The sequence below is a fragment of the Pan paniscus genome, chromosome 6 (assembly GCF_029289425.2).
Source record: "Pan paniscus chromosome 6, NHGRI_mPanPan1-v2.0_pri, whole genome shotgun sequence".
NCBI classification, from domain to species: domain Eukaryota; kingdom Metazoa; phylum Chordata; class Mammalia; order Primates; family Hominidae; genus Pan; species Pan paniscus.
In genome coordinates, this window is record NC_073255.2 from 150,967,501 (window position 1) to 150,991,390 (window position 23,890).

The 23,890-nt window shown below is 35.4% G+C and overlaps 1 protein-coding gene across 17 annotated transcripts in view; it reads left to right on the top strand.

Annotated features, from left to right (window-relative positions):
- FOXP2 (forkhead box P2) overlaps window positions 1–23,890 on the top strand; it is a 608,228-nt gene that overhangs the window by 69,401 nt on the left and 514,937 nt on the right. For 11 of the 17 annotated variants that reach the window (XM_034963386.3, XM_063605582.1, XM_034963391.3 and 8 more), the window contains exon 2: window positions 7,043–7,187. The exons of the other annotated variants lie outside the window; for them this stretch is intronic. The gene's annotated coding sequence lies outside the window, so the exon portion shown is untranslated. The remainder of the gene's footprint in view (window positions 1–7,042; window positions 7,188–23,890) is intronic. 17 annotated transcript variants of the gene reach the window in all.

Consider the following 23,890-nt stretch of genomic DNA (forward strand, 5'->3'; position numbering starts at 1 on the left):
TGCACTGTCTGTATGCACAGTGGCTTGCTAACACTTGGGAGGGGAGCATGTGCAGTGTGTTTATTGAGGTCGTACACATGTTCACTTGAGGCGTTCTTCCCTTACCAGTCTGAGTATTACTAGAAGGTCATACACCAGTTAACCTGTGCCATTTTGCCTCTTAATGCACATGCTTCCTCCCACTCACCCAACTCCTGAGATCTTATCCGGAAGCTGCTGATCACCAGTTTTAGTTTTTTTCTATCAGGAGACTGCCTTTTCCTGGTGCTGGCTGCGACCAATTATTATTTTACAGAGACAATTAACAATAACTTGAAATGTTATTGGTTGCCTGACATTTTTGGTGTGTGTGTGCATGTGGGAGAAGAGCTCTCTCCTGCTCTGCTCATGTCTGACTAGCTACCCACTGTAACAGTAGGAGCTCTGAAGCCAGCTACCTGGAGGCTTCATCTGCATGATAAAAGATTGGGTTTCACAGCCCCTTATCTTAACCCAGATATTCCTTTCTATTGATTCCAGTTCTTCAGATAATAACTCTTTCAACCAATTGCCAATGAGAAAATCTTTGAATCCAGCTATGACCGGGAGACCCATTCCCACTTTGAGTTGTTCCACCTTTCAAGACCAGACCATTGTATATCTTACATGTATTGATTGATGTCTTATGTCTCCCTCAAATGTATAAAACCAAGCTAAGGTCAACAACATGTCCTCAAGATCTCCTGGTGTTGTGTCACAGGTCATGATACTCATATTTGGCTGAGAAAACAATCTCTTCAAATATTTTTCAAACTTGACTTTTAGTTGACAGTATGCTAGTTTTAATCTTACTTTTCATATTGTATGTAGTGGGCCTTAGGCAAGACATTTATCTTATCATTTAAAAGAAATTGTCATGTAACATGATTTTCATGAAAAACAATCTTAAATTTTAATGTTGACTTAGAACTTTAAATAAATTATTTAAAACCACGTGTTTTATTTGACTATCTCAGTATAGATTGTCTAGTAAGTTTTTTATAAAAGCCAGTGACTTGGTTGGCATGAGACATATTTTTGACAGATTTATTTATTTGGAAATAATGGCAGTGATAATTATTTCTTGCAGTTGATGAAGACAAAAGATTAAGAAGAACTTAACATAACTGTCTTTGAGTTATACTATAGCTCTGCCTCTATCTTCCATACCATTCCTTGTCAAATGACTCAGTAATTTCTTCATAATAAAGCTACATTGTTAAGAAAAACACAGATGAATAATACATTCTCTATTTTCAAATAATTTTAAATTAAATGTTAGAAATCAGGTAGGTGGACAAATGTATTACATAGTAGATTGCATGGACAGTTTTTAGAGGGGAGCTGTAGAGAAAATGCTATTTGAATAGCTTATTCCTGGCTAAGAGAATAGGGGAGTATTTCATGGAGTTAATGGTAATTAAATTGAGGTTTGAAAGGTATGGTAACATTTGGACAAATAGAATTTGAGAAAATAGAGACATGCTAAGTGGAGTAAATTGAGACTCTAAAAAAATCAAAGCAAATATCTAATAGCTCAGTTTGATTCTAGAATGTAGAGATAAGTGAAACAAAGTAAAGGAGAGGCAAATTCAATCCTAAGAATGAAAGGCCTTAGGTTTTAAGCTAATAAGTTTTGTTTTATTTGGTAGGTATTGAGGAGCCCCTCCCTATCCTAGTTGATGCACTTGTAAGAAGAGGCACCAGGGAAATAGTTGGATGACTTGAAGTCACATATATTAAATTTAGGCATTAATGTGTTCCCCCACTTCCCCCTATGCCAGTCTAATATATTATAAAAACATATTATATATTTGCAAAAGGTATGTCTGGCATATTCGGTAAAGATAATGATGAGAGGGATGTTTGAAGACATTTGGTAGATGTGAGAAATATGAATTTGAAATTGTTATTGGAGTAAAGAGGGAAAAACTGTCATTATAGTAGTAGGTGGAAGAGAGACTGCTTTTAAGATGCTTTCTAGAGACACTTAGTATTCTTTGGTATATATTTAAGAAACAACAATATTTAAGAAAACAAACAAAAAGACTTGAGATAGAACTGAAAATATATCAGCCATTATTTGAGTAAGAGTCAGAATCAGAATATTCAAGTGAAGATACTTAAGAGTCAGTGGAAGGCAGCTGAGCAAAAGAGGATGAAAAATTGCATTTACTAGATGTTTTAAAGTGCTAAAAGTCAATAGCAAATATTTTGTCAAAATATAAGTGTGTTGTATAGCAAAATATATTTACTGATTGTTCAAAACTCAAACCAGACTTTTATTTGGAAAATATGTTGTACTTGGTTGTCAGGTCGCAGGCTAGCCCATCCATTTAACCCTCGTGTTAAAAAAGAAGGGAGTGGTCCATGTCCTTTACAGAGCTTGCAAGTATTATTTGTTGGTATTTATTTTTTTTAATATGAAATTAGTTGTTAAATCTTAAAAATTGGACTCTGTCTCACTCTCTCTCTCATGCACACACATAACGATTTACCAGTCTGTCTGGGAAATTCCGATTTGGCAAGACTAAACCTACATTCCTACAAAGCAGTAATGGCAGTAATTTTATGGGGCTTAAAAAAGCACCTCTTTAGAGACTTTGCCATAGTACCATGAAACTTTCCTTTGTCCTGCGCCTTGCCTAATTAATATTTTTGTCTTTAGGTATTTTATTTTGTGACCCTTATGTTGTATGTGATATTTATCATATTATTCTTTCTGGTGATTGTTGCCTTGAAACCTAACGACTACATGCAAAAATTTTTGTAGTCAAAATAAGTTGGGATTACAAATGAGAGACCAGTAACTGATCACTTATTCTAGTGGGTTTAGATTCACTCCGTTTTATGTTGCCTTGGAGTTTTCCGCAGATGTTCACTCCTTCCATAACTGTTGGTTGTTTCCTTGGTCTGGGAGCAATCCTATCAGATTTACATTCAGAAAAACAAATAACAAAAAAACTTGGGTTGGGTGTGTAGTATGGATTCAAGAGAGTTAAGAATGAAGGATAAGGGACTAGAAAGGAGATTGTATAACCAGTAGGTACTTTGAATGTGAAGGTTAGGGGAGGGTTGTGGACTGGATGTATATGTTCGAGAATCATTTGCAACAAGTAGTTGTTGATTCAAGAAATAGAATACAAATTGGGACTAGAATGGTATCTTGAGGAAACTGACATGGTAGAGGCACATGTAAGAATAGTAACCCACAAGACTGAAAAACAGGGTTGAGAGTTAGGAGAGGAATTAAGAAAGAGTGGTATCATGCAAACCAAAGGAAGAGTTTTGAGAAGGAAAGAGTAAACAATGAGCTAAATGAAGCAGAGAAGTTAAGCAAACTAAGAATTAAGAAGTCACATTGGATTTTTCAGCTAGGTTATTCCTGTCCTGATAATAAAATGTTTAGTTTCAAGGATGTAAAGGTTTACTAAATTCTGAGAACGTCTATATAAATTTATTAATGTTGAAAGAATGGAATCTTGTTCATTCTAATTCCAACAAATGATTTTTTTTTCATGTAACAGCATCATGGAAAGTAATGAAAAAGAAAAAAAACAGTAATTTATTTATAAAAAGAAATAAATGATAAATGAATAATACACTAATGATACTTTGGATGGATGTGTAAAATTACCATCCAAACTGGGACACTTTTGAGAGGGAAAGGGATAGCTATTAATAACTGCAATAGGTATGAACCACATCTATGCCAGCTAATCCAGGACTAACGATCATTGGAATTATAGTTCACATTTATTCAGTGCTAGCTATTGTAGGAGCCAAAGGGGCAAGTTACCCTTGGCCTTCTGAAGGTTCACCAAAAAAATCAACTTGCAAAAGACAGATTAATTGGAAAAAGGCATATAAATTTATTTAACATGTATACATAGGAGCCCTTAGCATGAAGATCCAAAGATACAGGGGAAGTTCTCTATTTTTATGCAAAGGCTCAACAAACTATAGACAGCTGTATAGAAATATTGGAGGAAAAGGGCATGATTTAATGCTAATAGACCGAGTGGAGAACTCCAGCAAGGCCTGTCTGTCTAGATTCTCCCTGGCCTCCGAGCATGCATTCCTTCCTGGTACGGGGCAGGACTTTCCGGGGATCTGAAGACCTACAGTCAAATAGTATAGGTCAGATAATTTCCTTACAGCAAGTTATGACACAGAAAGGTGAGGGAAAAATTAGAGTAATATTTTTAGGTTTTGACTAGCTTTGAGGAAAGGGGGCTTTCATTTCTAGGACTTCCCTTGAGGAGGAGGGATTCTAGTTTCTATGGCTAGCCTTGGGGGAAAATGGGACTGAGAGACAGGAGTGCAGAAGATCAGAGACAAACGTTGCTTTCCGAGGCTACTTCTGAGGCCTTCATTTTGGGATATTGTTTTCTGAGCCCCAAAACTACCAGACAATAAGAAGAGTTCTTTATAGGTTTATGTCATGACTAGTTTTAGTTGACAACATTTGTAACTCTTTCTTTGTATATGGTGAATTCATTGACATATATACTCTACATAATTTTGGTGACTTAAATGTTTATTTAAAAAAAAGGTGCCCACTATATACCAAGCTCTGTCCTAAGCGATGGGAAATGAAGATGATTAATACATAGTTCTAGTTGTTAATGACTACCAGCATACTTGAGAGAATCTGCAAATGAAATTTTAATGTATTATAGTAAAGTGTCATGTTGATAGTGTGGTTTGTGAAGACCTCAACTAGTATTTTAGTACATTATATACTATAATTATTAGGGTTAAGGTTAAGAAAAAGTACAGCTAGTTGTACATATAAATGGGATTTTCTCTATCATAAAAAGTATATTTTCTCTGTGTGTGTGTGTGTGTGTGTGTGTGTGAGTAGTTCAGTTCTTTATCACAAAGGGATGCATTTCCATATTGATAACGTAATTTTAGCCACACTAAAGCTATATCCTGTGAAGAAGAGTCTGGCATACTCCTCTGACACATCTGGTAGATATGGATGGCATTAATTAGCATACGTATTGTTCTAAATGACATGTCAGTCCAGGACAACAAAAAGTATTTGTTATTGATGTCAATCATTTATCCTTTGTCAATTCAAAAACCTTCCCTAAAGGAATGTGCATTGGTCTTCACTGACCCAAAATACTGCAAAACCACTTCTGTGTTCTGGAAACTAAAGCAGAACTACTTGTGCTTGAACTGCCATATGGATATATTCATCTAGAAAGTGCCTGTTGATAAGTTTCAGTACTAAGACTTTCAAATTTGGCCAAGATTAGTTGAATCTTTAGAAAAGAAAACAAAACACCTACTCTAATCCTAAAATCTAGTCTTCAGTGGATATAGCTTTAATCTTCGGTAATGAAATTTATGTTTTTATTTCACCTTGAAATAATTTTGAGATATTCTAGGTAAATAATTGCGAATATCATTTACATTGGTTAAAAACAGAAGAAAATTGCACAAGTATCAATTTGTGATCAGATAGATGATGGTTTAAAGAGGTGCCCTTTTGCCCACATATATTTTACTTTTTGTATTTTAGCTATTCTGATATAGATGTTTTTTGGCTTTGTTTTAACTATTTTCTCACAATAGTTTTTTTTTTTTAAATAAATACCACCAGTATATTGTGTTAAGTTTATGAGCAAAAACTAACTTTAAAGTGCTATCATGCACATTTCCCCTAAACACGTGTGTGTGTGTGTGTGTGTGCGTGTATGTGTGTGTGTGTGTATATATATATATATATATGTATATATAATTTTGCTTTAAATGTTCTCCCTGAATTCCAGTTTATTATTTAGTGGAAGGGAGTATGAGTGATTTTAAGATAAGGCAAGGGGATGTGATCCAGGTAATGGCACATGTTGAAGACATTTATCTTTTTTTTTTTGAGACAGGGTCTCACTCTGTTGCCCAGGCTGGAGTGCAGTAGCATGATCTCAATCTTGGCTCACTACAGCCTTTGCCTCCTGGGTTCATGCAATTCTTGTGCCTCAGCCTCCTCAGTAGCTGACATTACAGGCGCCTGGCTAATTTTTGTATTTTTAGTAGAGACGGGGTTTCACCATGTTGGCCAGGATGGTCTTGAACCCCTGAGCTCAAGTGATCTGCCTGCTTTGGCCTCCCAAAGTGCTGGGATTACAGGCGTGAGTCACCATGCCAGGCTGAAGATATTTATCTTAATTCTTAATTTTAATGATGCAGAAAATACCCATTATTGGAAACTTAGGTTTTGATAACATTTGAATATAGAACGAGTTCTCTTAAACTTATGAATGTTCATCTCACCAAAGGTCAGATATTCATCTATCACATTTCTGTGTTCTTGTAAAGAAAGGTGGGATGTGTTGCATTTTTACATCTTACAAATTTGTTTGAGAATTAAGATGAAACCAGATTTAGAACATACCCATGTTAAATACGCTAAGATGTCCAATATACCTTGCTTCAGTAGCAGTTTCCCAACCTTTGTACCATTAAAAAAAATCTCATTCCAGATTTCTTGCTGTCTTACAGGCCCTGTACTGTTTCTGGTCTGTTTCATGTTCTTGAAATCATCTTTTTTTATTATTCCATTAAAATTTTTAAAAACATTTTTTCCTTTACACTTTTCTAATCATCCTGTAATTCTTCAGCCCTAAGACATTAAAAAAAATGAGTAGAAATATCTCATACCTAATCGTCTTTGCCAGTCCATTCAAACTCATGGATTTGCAAAATTATGTTAAAGTCTTTTAAAAATACATTTGAGTAGGCTTTGTAGTCATTTAGATTTTGAATATTAATTTTCTCTTGCTATGCTGCTTAGCCATAAAAAGGAAAAAGAAGATAGATGTGGGTTTCTTTTAGTGGTGTTAATTTAAATACTAGATTTATTTTTTATAATGTTTAACAAGGCAATTCTTATATTTCTGTTCACCTCATATCCAACAGAAAATAATAGGAAGCTTCAACCCCCCAGTACAGTAAGAAAAAAAAAAACTGATGCATTTTGTAATAATTGATTAAAAGTATAATTTCCCTCTAGATCAAACAAATAATAGAAGTCTGTTGAAGCTTTGTCCTGACCTATCCTGGAAGTAGAAGAATACTCTGGAGAAAGGAGCATTGTAAGCACAAAGAATAAGATTCCTCAATCCTGAGAGAGAGAATTAAAGTCTAACTCTCCAAATGTAAGTCATCGGTACTGTACATATTTTTCATCTCTCAGTTTTTATTGCTATTCAGGTTTTAGTAGAAATAATGTGCTGACAATATGGTTTGGATTTTTTCCTCTACAAAATATGCAGGTGTTTTGGTTGTAACTTCTAAGTTTTGATTTGTGACAATACTTACTAACATAATATAAAATGATACCTTACAATAATAATATTTAATGTAAAATAGATTAATATTAATTGTATTTTCTGATAGAGAGCCATTAAGAATTTTGAGTATTCTGATGAAAAGAAGGAAATTTCCTTTGATATAGTATCTGCAGTTTTGCCATTATAATCTCTTTTTGCTCTAAACTTTGTTTTTTTTTCTTTTATATTTCTTCATATCTGAGAATAAGACTATCTTAATATGTCTGCTTGAATCTACCACCTGGTAAAAGATACATTAATTTCTTTATTCACTCCGTGTGGTGAAACTGAATTGAACTGAATTTTTATCCATAATCTGCTACACAAATATATCAATGTTGTCGGCTCAGTGTACTGGAAAGACTGATTCCCTATCTGTTAGGAAAAACTTAAAAGATATGTATTAATGATTATATAGAAACATAGAATTTTGTTGCTGTTCAGAAGTTGATAGAAGGAGGATTGAAGCTAATACTTGTCTTAGGACAGTTACTTAGGAAGAAATCTCTTGTTCTTTGTGACGACTTTTATCTGGAATGTTACCTAGGGCATCATCCTTATGATAATGTGATATAATGGTATGTGATATACTGGTTTAACTGCCAGAAATTTGACTTTTACTTAATAATTGATCATTTTATTATTCCTCAGTAAAAGATTTCAATGATACATATTGTTTGGTCTTTAAAAGTTCAAATTCTACAGTAGAAAATGAAAACTTAATAAAGTTGACTACGGCTAAGTCATACATTGCATACAGTTATCTCCAAAATTGACAAGGTTTTCAATGCAATATTCTTATTGACATAGCATTTGATGGAATGGTCCAAGTGGCCCACAGTGAAAAATCTACATAATTTCCAGGTTCATGTTTAATCTTGTTACGTGGTGCATTCTGATAGAGCCACCTAAACACTGGTCATTCCTGAAAATCTATAATTATAAATTAGCACAAACTGAATTTAGCAGTAACTATGCATAGAAAAGGAAGACTTTTTCATTTTGGACTTAGATGTTCAGTTCAAAACTTTTTTTTTGTTTTTTTTTTCGTTTTGGACTTAGATGTTCAGTTCAAAACTTTTCTTTTCTTTTTTTTTTTTTTTGAGATGGAGTCTCACTCTGTCACCAGGCTGGAGTATAGTGGTGCGATCTCGGCTCACTGCAACCTCCCGCTCCTGGATTCAAGTGATTCTCCTGCCTCAGAATCCCTGAGTAGCTGGGACTACAGGTGCATGCCACCACACCCAGCTAACTTTTGTATTTTTAGTAGAGACGGGGTTTCACCATGTTGGCCAGGATGGTCTCGATCTCTTGACCTTGTGATCCGCCCGCCTCGGCCTCCCAAACTGCTGGGATCACAGGCATAAGCCACCATGCCCGGCCCAAAACATTTTTTAAATCATTGAACTAGATAGAAAAACCTTGAAGAAATACTACAAACCTTACCATTCTTTTCACTAACGTGAAACAACTTTTCTTCTTATTGAAAAATGTGATGAAACTTTAAAAGCCTATTTAAATTTGGTGGGTCAGTAGTGTGCTCTCATTTATGGTTTGAGGTTGATGAAGAATTGGAAAATAATGCCATTCACAGAAAAATCTTGGTGACCCTCTGCTCTACAGAAATAAGAATGAACAAATTACAGCACAGATTATAGTGGTTGAACTGCAGAAATAAAAAGTTGAGTGGAAAACCTCTACCCCCCAAAATTATACAGTATGTATATATATATATATATATATATATATAAAGTTCCAAACTAGACTTTAGTGTTTGGAAATGCAAGAAGTGATGATAACAAAATTGGAATAATGGTTAAATTGTAGGTAGGTAATAAATTGAGGTGGAGGTTCCAGAATTTTCTGGTATGTTGGAAACATTCTGTTTGTTCACCTGTCTGATAGTTATATGGAGGTTTGTTTCATGAAAAATCTATTGATGAGAAACTGGATGCTTTTCTGCTAAGGTCAGGGACAAGGCAACGAGGTTCCTTCTCACCTCTCCTATTCCACATTATACTGGAAGTCCTAGCTAAGGCAAGAAAACAAAAAAAGGAAACAAAAGACGTTGTGATTGGGAAGGAAGAAATAAAACTGTTCACTTGCAAATGCCATGATTGTCTGTATAGAAAATCCCATATAATCAATAACAACATAAACTCCTGAAACTAATGAGTGATTAGTGTTAACACAAGGTTAATATACAAAAGTCAATTGCTTTCTCAGATGCCAGCAGTGAACAATTGGGGTTTTAAATTAATAATACAATACTGTTTATATTAACACCAAAAAGATAAATACTTAGGTATAAATCTAATAAAATATGTATAAGATCAATATTAGGAAGACAATAAAACTCTGATGAAAGAAAATCAAAGATCTGAATAAATGGAGAGATAGTCCCTTTTCATGGATAGATGGGTTCAATATTTAGATGTCACTTCTTCCTAAGTTGATATGTATATTCAACACAATCCCAGTCAAAATCCCAGCAAGTTATTTTGTGGGTATTGACAAACTAATTCATGAGTTTATTTGGAAAGGAAGAGGCCCACATTAGCCAACATAATATTGAGGAAGAAAAAGAAAATCGGAGGACTGACAGTCTCCAACTTTAAGACTTAGTATAAAGCTAAGTAATCAAGATAATATGGTATTGTTGAAAGAACATAGATCATTGAAACAGAGTAGAAAACTCAGAAATGGACCCACACAAATATAGTCAATTCATCTTTAACAAAGGAGCAAAGACAATTCAAGGAAGAAAGGACAGTCTTTTCAACAAATAGTGCTTAAACAACTGGACATTTGTGTGTTAAAAAAGTTAATCTAGACGACCTTATATCTTTCATAAAAGTGAACTCAAAATGGATCACAAAGCTAAATATAAAACAAAAAACTATAAAACTTCTAGAAGATAACATAGAAGAAAATCTAAGTACCCTTGGGTTTGCTGATGACTTTTTAGATACAACATCAAAAATATGATCCATGAAAAAAATTAATAAGTTGGATTTCATTAAAATTAAAAATTTCTATTTTGAGGAAAGCTACTGTTAAGAGAATGAAAAGATAAGCCACAAACTGGGAGAAAATATTTGTAAAATAGGTATCTGATAAAAGATTTGTATCTAAAATATACTACAAAGAACTCTTAAAAATAATAACAAAACATATGGCCAGGTGTGGTGGCTCCTGCCTGTAATCCCAACACTTTGGGAGTTCCGACGTGGGCAGATCATGAGGTCAGAAGATCAAGACCATCCTGGCTAACATTGTGAATCCTTGTCGCTACTGAAAATACAAAAAAATTAGCCAGGCATGGTGGCATGTGCCTGTAGTCCCAGCTCCTCGGGAGGCTGAGGCAGGAGAATTGCTTGAACCTGGGAGGCAGAGGTTGCAATGAACCAAGATTGCGCCACTGCACTCCCGCCTGGGTGACAGAGTGAGACTTTGTCTCAAAAATAAATAAATAAATAAAATAAGAAAACATGTAACTCAATTAAAAAATGGACAAGAGCTCTAAACGTATACCTAACTAAAGAAGATTTACATATGGTAAGTAAGCATATGAAAAGATCCTCAATATTGTATGTCATTAGATAATTGCAAATTAAAACATTGAGGTACCACTACAGACTTATTAGAATGGCAAAAATCCAAAACACTGATAACACCAAATGATGGTGAGGATGTGTAGCAATGGGAATTCTCACTCATTGCTGGTGGAATGCAAAGTCATATAGCCACTTTGAAAGACAGTTTGGTAGTTTCTTACAAAGCTAAACATAGTCTTACTATGTGATCCAGCAGTGACACTCCAAAGTATGAAATGAGTTGAACTCCAAATTAGCTGAAAACGTAAGTCCACATAAAAACTTGCACTAGAACATTTATAACAAGCAACTTTAACTAGGGTAACTTGGTTAAACATCCCAGATGTCTTTCAGTAGGTTAATGGATAAACAAACTGTGATACATCCAGACAAGGGAATATTATCAATAATAAAAAGAAATGAGCTACCAAACCACAAAGAGACATGGAAGAACCTTAAATATGTACTGCTAAGTGATTGAAACTATATGAAGTGGCTGCATACTGTATGATTCCAACCACAGGCATATGCTATTTTGTGGTGGTTCACTTTGTTGTGCTTTGCAGATACTATGTTTTTTTACAAATTGAAGGTTTGTGGCAACCCTGAGTTGAGCAAGTCTGTTGGTGCCACTGATATGGTTTGGCTGTGTGTCACCATCCAAATCTCATTTCATAGCTCCCGTAATTTTCATGTGTTATGGGAGGGACCCAGTGAGAGATAATTGAATCATGGGGGCAGGTCTTTCCCGTGCTGTTCTCGTGATGGTGAATACGTCTCAGAAGATCTGATGGTTTTAAAAATGAGAGTTGGGGCTGGGCATGGTGGCTCAGGCCTGTAATCCTAGCACTTTGGGAGGCTGAGGCAGGCAGATCAGGAGGTCAAGAGATCGAGACCATCCTTGCTAACATGGTGAAACCCTGTCTCTACTAAAAATACAAAAAATTAGCTGGGCGTGGTGGCAGGTGCCTGTAGTCCCAGCTACTCGGGAGGCTGAGGCAGGAGAATGGCATGAACCTGGGAGGCAGAGCTTGCAGTGAGCCGAGATTGCACCACTGCGTTCCAGCTTGGGTGACAGACCAAGACTCTATCTCAAAAAAAAAAAAAAAAAAAAACCACGAGAGTTTGCCTGCACAAGCTCTCTCTTTGCATGCTGCTATCCATGTAAGACATAACTTGCTCCTCCTCACCTTCCACTGTGATTGTGAGGCCTCCCTAGCCATGTGGAACTGTGAGTTTATTAAACTGTTTTCCTGTATAAATTACCCAGTCTTGGGTATGTCTTTATGAGCAGTGTGAAAATGGATTAATACAGTAAATTGGTATCAGTAAATGGGGCTCTGCTGAAAAGTTACACAAAAATGTGGAAGTTATCTTGGAACTGGGTAACAGGCAGAGGTTGGAACAGTTTGGAGGGCTCAGAAGAAGATAGGAAAATGTGGGAAAGTTTTGAACTTCCTAAAGACTTGTTGAATGGCTTTGCCCAAAATTCTGATAGCAATATGGATGATAAAGTCTAGGCTGAGGTGGTCTCAGATGGAAATGAGGAACTTGTTGGGAACTGGAGCAAAGGTGACTTTTGTTATGTTTTAGCAGAGACGGGTGGCATTTTGTCCCTGCCCTAGAGATTTTTGGAACTTTGAACTTGAGAGAGATGATTTAAGATATCTAGCAGAAGAAATTTCTAAGCAGCAAAGCATTCAAGAGGTAACTTGGGTGCTGTTAAAGGCATTCAATTTCATGAGGGAAGCAGAGCATAAAAGTTAGGAAAATTTGCAGCCTGACAATGCGATAGAAAAGAAAATCCCATTTTCTGAGGAGAAATTCAAGCCTACTGCAGAAATTTGCATACATAATGAGGAGCTGAATGTGAATCCTCAAGACAATGGGGAAACGTCTCTGTGGCATGTCAGAGGTCTTCATGGCATCCCCTCCCCCTAGGCCAGGAAGCCTAGGAGGAGAAAGTAGTTTTATGGGCTGTCCTCAGGGTCCCCGTGCTGGGTGTAGCCTAGGGACTTGATGCCCTGCATCCCAGCCACTCCAGCTGTAGCTGAAAGGGACAAATGTAGAGCTAGGGCTGTGGCTTCCGAGGGTTCAAGCCTCAAGCTTTGGCAGCTTCCATGTGGTGTTGAGCCTGCAGGTACACAGAAGTCAAGAATTGAGGTTTGGGAACCTCCGCCTAGATGTCAGAGGATGTGTGGAAATACCTGCAAAGGCAGAGTTTGCTGCAGGGGCAGGTCCTAATGGAGAATCTCTGCTAGAGCAGTGCAGAAGGGAAATGTGGGGTCAGAGCCCCTACACAGAGTCCCTACTGGTGCACTGCCTAGTGGAGCTGTGAGAAGAGGGCCACCGTCCTCCAGCCCCCAGAACAGTAGATCCACGGACAGCTTGCACCATGTGCCTGGAAAAGCCACAGTCACTCAATGCCAGCTGGTGAAAGCAGCCAGGAGGGAGGCTGTACCCTGCAAAGCCACAGGGGCAGAGCTGCCCAAGACCATGGGAACCCACCTCTTGCATCAGCATGACCTGGATGTGAGACCTGGAGTTAAAGGAGATCATTTTGGAGCTTTAAGATTTGACTGCCCTGCTGGGTTTCAGAATTGCGTGGGCCCTATATCCACTTTGTTTTGGTCAATTTCTGCCATTTGGAATGGCTGTGTTTTCCCAATGCCTGTATCTTCATTGTATCTAGGAAGTAACTAGCTTGCTTTTGATTTTGCAGGTTCATGGGGGGAAGGGACTTGGCTTGTCTCAGATCAAACACTGGACTGTGGACTTTTGAGTTAATGCTGAAATAAGACTTTGGAGGACTGTTGGGAAGGCATGATTGGTTTTAAAATGTGAGGACATGAGATTTGGGAGGGGCCAGGGCTGGAATGATATGGTTTGGCTGTGTGTCCTCACCCAAATCTTACCTTGTAGCTCCCATAATTCCCACGTGTTGTGGGAGGGACCTGGTGGGAGATAATTGAATCATGGGACAGGTCTTTCCTATGTTGTTCTCATGATAGTGAATAAGCCTCAGGAGATCTGATGGTTTTAAGAATGAGAATTTCCATGCACAAGCTCTCTCTTTGCCTGCTGCCATCCATGTAAGATGTGACTTGCTTCCTTGCCTTCTGCCATGATTTTGAGGTCTCCCCAGCCATGTGGAACTGTAAGTCCATTTAACTTCTTTCTTTTGTAAATCGCCCTGTCTCCGGTATGTCTTTATCAGCAGCATGAAAATGGACTAATATAGCTGCTTTTCCAACAGAATGTGATCACTTTGCGTCTGTATCACATTTTGGTAATTCTTGCAATATATGAAACTTTTCATATTATTATATCTGTTATGGCGAGCTGTGATCGGTAATCATTGATGTTACTATTGTAATTGTTTGGGGCCCAGAAACTGGATTCATGTAAAACAGCAAACTTAATTGGTAAATGTTATGTGTGTTCTGATTGCTCCACCAACTGGTCCTTCCCCTGTCTCTCTCCTTCTCTTCAGGCTTCCTTCCCTCTTCCCTAAAAAACAATGATGTTGAAATTAGGCCAAGTAATAAACCTGCAGTGGCCTCTAAGTGTTCAAGTGAAAGGAAGGGTCACATATCACTCACTTTAAATCAAAAGTTAGAGATGATTCAGTTTTGTGAGGAAGGCATGTGGAAAGCCAACATAGGCCAAAAGTTAGGCCTCTTATGACAAACAGCCCAAAGTTCTGAATGCAAAGGAAAAGTTCTTGAAGGAAATTAAAAGTGCTGCTTTAGTGAACATATGAGTGATAAGAAAATGAAACAGGCTTATTGTTGATATGAAGAAAGTTTTAGTGGTCTGGAGAGAAGATCAAGCCAGCCACAACATTCCCCTAAGCCAAAGCCTAATAAAGAGCATGGCCCTAACTATCTTCAATTTGGTAAAGGCTGAGAGAGGTGAGGAAGATGCAAGAAAAATGTTTGAAGCTAAGAGAGGTTGGTTCATGAGGTTAAAGGAAATAAGCCAACTTCATAAAGTTTGAGGTGAAACAGCACATGCTGATATAGAAGCTGCAGCAAGTTATCCAGAAGTTCTAGCTAAAATCATTGATAAAGTTGGCTACATTAAACAACAGATTTTCAATGTGGATAGAACAACCTTTTATTGTAAGAAGATGCCATCTAGGAATTTTCTAGCTAGAGAAGTGAGGTCAATGCCTGGCTTCAAAGCTTCAAAGGACAGGCTGACTCTTTTGTTAGAGGCTAATGCAGTTAATGACTTTAAGTTGAAGCCAGTGCTCATTTACCATTTTGAAAATCCTAGGGCCTTAATAATTAAATGCTAAATCTACTCTGTCTTTGCTCTAGAAATGAAGCAACAAAGCCTGGATGACAGCACATATGTTTCAGCATGGTTCACTGAATATTTTAAGCCCATTGTTGAGGCCTCCTGCTCAGGAAAAAAGTTTGTTTCAAAATATTACTGCTCATTAATAATGTACCTGGGCCAGGTATGGTGGCTTACACCTGTATCCCAGCATTTTGAGAGGCCAAGACAGGAGGAACACTTGAGGCCAGGAGTTCAAAACCAGCCTGGGCAACATAATGAGACCTCATCTCTGCAAAAAATTAAAAAATTAGCTGGGCATGGTGTCATGTGCCTGTAGTCCCAGCTACTTGGGAGGCTGAGGCAGGAGGATCACTTGAGCCTGGGAAGTGGAGGCTGCAGTTGAGCTATTATTGTACTACTACACCAGCCTTGGTGACAGAGTGAGACTGTCTCTAAAAATGAGAATAAAAAATGATGCATTTGGTCACCCAAGAGCTCCAATGGAGATGTTCAAGGAGATGAATGTTGTTTTTATGCCTGTTAACACATCCATTCCATAGCGCACAGATCAAGGGGTAATTTCCACTTTGAAGTCTTGTTACTTAAGAGATATATTTCATAAGGCTGTACCTGCTATAGGTAGTAGATTCCTCTGATGGAACTGGGCAAAGTCAATTGAAAACCTTCTAGAAAGGATTCAGATTTCTGATGGCATTAAAAACATTCATAGTTCATGAAATGTGGTCAAAATATCAACATTAACAGGTGTTGGAAGAAATTCATTCCAACTCTTTTGGATGACTTTGGGGGGTTCAAGACATAAGTGGAGGAAATAACTTCAGATGTGGTAGAAATAGAAAGAGAACTAGAATTAGAATTGGAGCCTGAAGATGTGATGGAATTGCTGCAATCTCATGATAAAACTTTAATAAGTGAGGAATTGCTTCCTAAGGATAAGCCCTTAGCAATTTTGGGCAATAAAGCATTTTTTAAGTTAAGGCGTGTACATTTTTTAAAGACATAATGCTATTGCATACTTAATCTACTACAGTATAATGTACCTATAACTTTTATATTCACTGAAAATACCAAAGAATTTATGTGACTTGCTTTATTGTGATACTTTATTACGGTAGTCTGATAACTGAACCTGCGATACCTCCAAGGTATGCCTGTATATGACATTCTGGAAAAGGCAAAAGTAAAACTTACCAGTGGTTGCCGGGAGTTATGGGGGAGGGAGAAATAAATAGGCAGAACACAGAAGATTTTTATGGTAATGCAGCCATTCTCTATGATATTTTAATGTTGGACACATGGCATTATGTGTTTGTCAAAATCCGTAGGCCTGTACAAAACAAAGAGTGAATCCTGGTATAAACTCTGGACTTTAGTTAATGGTAATGTATCAGTTAGGGGTTCATCAGTTGTGGCACATGTACTGCACTAATGTAATAGAGGAAACTGGGTTTGTGTTGGGGTTGTGGGAGAAGATATACATGGGAACTCAATGTACTTTCTTCTCAATTTTCCTGTAAATCTATAGGAGTACTTTAAAGTCTATTAATTAAAAAAAGAAAACATTGAGTTGTCATCTTTATTTCAGATACTTCTTTGCATGTGTAATGTAATTCAAAGTAAAAAAGAATTAAAAAGGCAATCTCAATGATTCTAAGTAGAATTCTGAGAAAAAGTGAGATAATTTCAAATTTGATCTGTCAACATTGAATATTCAAAGGTAAAAACATAGAATTTAAAAAACAATATTTTGTGATGTTACAAAGCAGTGTATTTTATTTCAGGAAAGTGCTAATGTCCATAGATGAGGACCTGTCTATTTCCATGTATTTAATAACTTTTAATCACAGTTTATTTATCTAGCATAAACTTGTCTTTAATATAGATGTTTCAGTTTCAAATGAAAATATAGATATATATTACATTAAATATAAGAATATCCATGCTATAGTAATGAGCCACTCATCTTTATTGAATTGTTCATGGTTTCTTTCCTTAAATTTTAATATAATTTATGCAGTTGTCTATCATTCTGAGAAATACTTAATATTTAATCTAAGTGGGACTTTATTTTGTTAATTTTATGTTAGTATGTTGTTAAGAAAATGAAAAAGACTATCTTTGTATTCTTTCTTTGACGTGAAATTTTAAAATACACTTTCAGTTTTAAAAAGTACCAGATATGGGGTGTTTTCTTGTCTCTTTTTTCTTTTTCTTTTTTTTTCTTCTTCTTCCTTCCCTTTCTCTTTTTCTTCTTTACTTTCTTCTTTCTTTTTCCGTATTTTCAAGTGGTTAATTTTCCCAGGAGTGAACGTCATCTTATTTAGTTGGTTGACATTAAGAAAAACCAGGAATTTATTATTCATAAAAATGAAATATAAAAAATCTCCCTTTTCTTCAGGCTCTGGATATAGCTAGGCTCAACACAAATGTCTAGGGAAAATGCATCTGTTGCTATTGCATTTATTTTTTTTTTGTTTCTCTGAAAACTTGGCATTTGTAAGATATCTATGATTTTGATTTGTCTTGGCCAAAGCCCAGATTACCAAGGAATTACATTTTGAACATATTCAACTAAGAATTATCTTTGTAGCAACTTTTCCTTTGCCATATTGAAATTTTGGGAATAAAATCAGATTTTGTTTTAAAAACCAGCTATGTTTCTTTCTAGTGCCAGAATGATTTTTTCTGTGTTAAAGCGGAATAAAGCAATGCTTATAGTCTATCTAAAACTTATTTTAAGCATACTGTGGAGAAAAGAGCCCCATTTTTGCATTTGCAGACCTGGGTTCAAATGTTTGCTCTGCCAGTTAGAATTTATATTGATTTTTGGTAAGTTTTGCATGTGAAAAAAACAATACTAATAATAATTTCTTTATTTGGTTATATAAAATTTAAATGATCAAATATTTAAAATACCTGACACATAGCTGGCACTTACTTGATGGTAGTAGTCTCTCTTTTGCCCTTTATTCTTTCTGTATGTAGGGATAAGTGTGCAAATAAATAAATGTGTGTGTATGCTTATGTGTATATATGTGTTTGTACACCCACACATACTTATGTATGTACTTATGTGTCTGTTGTCTTCTCTCTCTCTCTAACCTGTATTGTGTAATATTTTATGTAGCCACTTATTCTATTAAATTCAGAGGGAAAGAATTCTTATAGGAATGATATAGTTATTGAATTCAGGAAATAGGGATTTTATTCACCACGTAAAGTTATTTTAAAAGTTATTATGTTTTTGTGTCCTAGTATTTCTGTAACTTTATATTAACCTGAATTTTTAAAACTGGAATATTTATAAATCCTTAAAAGGGGATCTGATAGATGTTTATGTTTCTTCTACAAATTCCCAGCAGGCATTGGAGAAATAGTTTTTTTCTTCTTCTTCAACATGTAATTCACAGAATAATATACTGCTCCATCTTGATTAGTGTTCAGAAAAATGTGCATTGGTCAACTTGAGATGTATGGGAATATAAGAAACAAGATAATTTATTTATTAAATGTCCAAAAAGAGAAGTGTCAGTTTTGACAAGATGGAAAAATGCAAGATGGGAGTTGAATCTTTCTTAAAAATTGATGTTCGTTTGATTCAGGTTTTACTAAATAGCAAGGCACCAGTTTCCTGAGAAGGTTTGTACAGCTGAATGTGTTCATAACTGATTTGGATCTTTATCTTTGTAGAATAGTAATTCAACAAAATGAAGCATAATACTACATGTTCTCTTATAATGATGTAGGCTTTCTAGCAAAAGCAGCTGTTACTATCCTAAGAAAGTAGCCTGTATATCTTGCCTAAATATCTTATCTGAATTTGAATCTTGTGACTGCTGAATAACTACCTCAAATCTTAACTAATTGGCTGCTCTCAGACACTAAAGAGAGGGTTGTAACAAAGAAGCAGAATGCTTAAATGAGGGATAAAATCCATCAAGCTAAGTATTTATTACAGAAGCCTGAACTCTGGATTTTAAGTGATTTTTTTTTCAAACGCAAACTAGTTAAAACCTGTGTTTTCTCTATATTTCTTCTGGTTATAAAGACAAGATGGTAAAGACAAAACTTGCTAAACACAAAATGGGTGGTAGCCTCCAAATCTACTTACTCGTTAAGTCCACTTATGTGTTAAGGATGCTGTGTTATCTGGGACCAGGGACTAAGTATTTCTAGAATGAGTAATTCTTTTTTAGTGGATGCATCTATGATCTGGTTTTGTGGAGTTGACAACTTGACTCATACCATGATTATTACTCATTTTTATTATAGCCATGGGTAACAATGTTAAGGAGTAGCAAAGCGGTTTTGGGTCAGACACTATAGAATAGTTTGAAAGTATATATTCTTCACATACATGACCTAATGACCATTTACATTTAACTTTCTTAAATGTTTAGTGATTTTATTATTGTATAACCTAAAAGCTCTCAAATTTTTGTTTTGTAAATAAGAAAGTAACATTTTTCTACATATGGTGTATATTTTAGGTTTGTCCAAAATGCATTAAGTGTATTAAGACCTAACATCTTTACCTAAAATAAATACACATCAACCATCTCAGATAATGGTAGCTATAAAAAAAAGCATTTGCTGATCTGCTGATCTGGACAAATTGGTTAAGAAAGTAATTCATTGAAAATTATGTTAACGATTCTCTTCCCTCTAGAATCCAAAGTGGTAGCTTTCTGTAAGATTTGTATTTTGAGATATTCTAAACATACAGAAAATGAAATAATAGGTACTCATATTCAAACTTGACATGTTAATATTTTGTTTTATTTCTTCAGATCTCACTCTTTTTAAGAACTACAGTGCCACAAAATAGTAAATGTTGTATCTTCTGATCTTGTACCTTTTTCTCCCCCTAGATTTATTTTACTATATTGAATTAGTGTTTATCTGTATTCTCACATTTTTGTTTTTGGGGATTTTAAAATTTATATTAGCAGCATCATATCAAATCTACCTCTGAACATTTTTTCTTTCAAAGTTATGTTTAGGGGATTTATGCACATTGATCCACACAGGTTTGATTTCTCTTTTCTTGTCTTTTCTTTTCTTTTCTTTTCTTTCTTTCTCTCTCTCTCTCTTTCTTTCCCTTCCTTTCTTTCTTTCTTTCTTTTCCTCTCTTTCTTTCTTTCTTTTTCTCTCTTTCTTTTTCTTTCTTTCTCTCTCTCTCTCTCTCTTTCTTTCTTGACAGGGTCTCAGTCTGTCACACAGGCTGGAGTGCAGTGGTGCAGTCTCAGCTCACTGCAGCCTCAACCTCCCAGGTTCACGCAATCCTCTCACCTCAGCTCCCCTGAGTAGCTGGGACTACAGGCGCGCACCACCATGCCCGGCTACTTTTTGTATTTTTTTGTAGAGTCGGGATTTCACCATATTGCCCAGGCTAGTCTTGAACTCCTGGTCTCAAGTGATTTGCCCTCCTTGGCCTCCCAGAGTGTTGGGTGTTGGGATTACAGGCATGAGCCACTGTACTGGCCCATGTCTGATTTCTTAGTTTTTTTTTTTTTTTGTAAGCTTTTATTGAATTTTAACTTACATATGGAAAGCTGCACAAATCATAAATGCACATCTTGAAGAATTTCACAGAATGAACACACTTGTGTAACCGGTGCCTAGCTCCAGTAACACATTTGTTTGTATTCTAAAAGCCCCACCATGCTTTATCTGCCTTTTAGTAACTATCTTCCAATCCTTACCCCAAGGTAACCATATTCTTACCCTTAACAACATGGATTAGTATTGTCTGTTTTTGAACTTTATACAAATGGTATCATTTGGTATAGTCTTCTGTGTCTGGGCTTTTTTTCTCAATATTAGCTGTATGAACTTCCTCCCTGTTATTGTGTATAGTTAAGTGTCTCTCCTGCGTGCTATCCATAATCACATGAATATGCCACCATTTACTTACATTCATTCTATTTGGGGGCATTTTGGTTGTTTGTTTTCCTGTGTTTGGCTATTAGGAATAATACTGCTGTGAAGATTATTGTACACATCTTTCACATGTTACATTTACCTGTGTACCTCGGAGTAGAATTTTTGTATTATCAGGTATCTATAGCATAGTGTCAACTTAGTGTCTGTATTATGGGTTATCTGTCCAATGCTTTTATCATTAGTAGACATTACCAACCAGTCTTCTAGAGCAGTTGTTCCAGTTTACCCTTCTACCATCAATGTGTGAAAGTTTAAGTTGTTCCACATTTGGTCAACACTTAGGTTGTCTTTTTTATTTTTGTCTTCTGGGTGGGTGATAATTCATTTGTTTTTAACTGCTCTATAACATTCTATAGTTTGAATAAAGCATGCTTATTTATAAGTCCCTTCCTTAGTAGATGGACAATTTGATTGCTTTCCATTTTTTACAATCAAATAATACTTGAATGAATATATCTATTTGTATATGGTTTTGTGCATCTATTTGAGAGTTTCTTTAAGATTATAACTTGAAGTGGGATGTATGAGTTTTAGACAATAACATATTTTTGTTTTGTTTTTATTTTTTATTGGCAAGTACAGATTGTATATATTTATGGTGTATGACAATATTTTCATATATGTATATTTTGTGGACTGGCTAAATCAAGTTATTTAACCTATGCATTACCACACATACATATTTTATCATGGTGAGAACACTTAAAACCTGTTCTCTTAGCAATTTTCATGTATACAATATATTGTTATTTATAGTCAGACATAATGTACAATAGATCTCTAGAACTTACTCCTTCTGTCTAACTGAAATTATATGTCTTTTAACCAACATCTCCCCAATTCCTCCTTCCCCCTAGCATCTTTATTTATATAATATATTGCGAAATTTTTCTCTAGTGGGGCTATACCATTAAGTGGTATTTTGGTTTTATTATGAATCATACATATGAAGTGTAAAGTGTAGTGATGCCTCTCTAAAAACAGTATTATGCAAAGCTTAATAACAATTTGTAGGAAATGTAGTAGGGAGAGATGAAACATTCTTTGCAGCTCCTGGCATAAAATTAAAGCTTCCATTATTATTTTCTCTGTTGCATTATTCATTATGATGTTGCCATGAAATGCACACTCTGGAATCCATTACAATTCATGTAAATTCTCCCAAGATCTTTAGGTAGGATCTTTAAATTTTTGAACATTTCTTCTTTATGATAGTTATTTTTTTCCTATATTACATAGTGATTGCATATATTTTGATCTTGACATTTTACCATCCAGTGACATTACATACCAAGGTACTTTGGAAAGTTTATATAATTAAATTAATGGATATACACATTTTGTGACATTCAAAGGATGTGATTCTAAGCAAAATGGTGACATGAGATACAACTTGTTCTAGTTGCTCCCATTGAATTTTATGAAAATTTCATGTGCTTGTATTTTATAATTTTAACTTGATAATGCCAAGATATTTTCCTTGTATTAGCTGTAAGAACAGACAGAGTTAATGTTGGTAGAATGACCAAAGCAAAACCTTTAATCTAGGTTCTCAAATTTGACACTGTTAGTAAGGTAGGTCAGCATTTGTCTCAAAGAAAGAAATCTAATTAGTTTACTTGTTACTATTTCTTTTTTTATAATTTTCATTTTCTCTCAATGCTATTTTTCCACCACCCAGGATCTTTAATTAGTCTTGATCTAGTCAACCCCCAGTTTCTCTGTTCAGATGAGAATGCATATTCCTACACAGAATATCTTTCAGTCACTGTCCCTCCCTCTTTTTCTTTATGAACGTCAACACAATCTCCTCTCCATAAACAAATGTATTTTGAATGAACAAAACACAGTTAAATATCAACTCAAAATTCTATGTAGATTTTTCAGAGTAAAATTGTGTTGGTAAATTTTAACTGAGTACCCAATTATTGCCAGCATCTTAACTTTTCCAAACCTTTTATATTTAACTATTTATAAGAAGGCTCGTACAAATGACAATTTTGGTTTAGTTGGTCAGTTGTAAAATCATGTTGCTGTTGCATTTCTGTCTTTTATTAATATTTTTCCTATGATTAAAGTGACCTGAGATTGACTTTGTCGGCTTTTATTATTTTTAAATCTAGCAATACTTGAATTTAAATCTATATAGATCATGAATTGAGGCAATTTAAGAAATATAATTTCTCAACAGTTTCATTATTGAGATGAATACTAATGTGTGTATTGTTTATATGCAGATCCTTACCTGAAACATTTTTGTTTTCTAGTAGATTTTAAGAATCAGTGTCATAAGGTACCATACTATTTCCCACTCTTGTCATTTCCACTCAGTATTTTGTTTACTCCTACATGCCTTGTTCAAGCCTGTGTTTTCAATGCATAGAGTAGTGCTGGCATGCGGTCTGCCCTTAATAAAAATATTCGGTGAATGAATTGATTTCAATATTGTTTTTCAGAAAAGAAAGTTGTCTATTTACCACAAGGTTAATGTTAGTCTTTTGCCTTTAAATGCAATCTTTTGGAAGACTATGTTGAAAGGAATATGAAGACTTTAAAATGGTTGAACAATTCACATCTTTTAAGGCTATACTTGAAGGAAATAATAATCTTTTAAAAGTCAAAAATAGTTCCATTGTGTTAAACATAAAGAGCAAACCAAAAAACTGTGGCCAGATTATT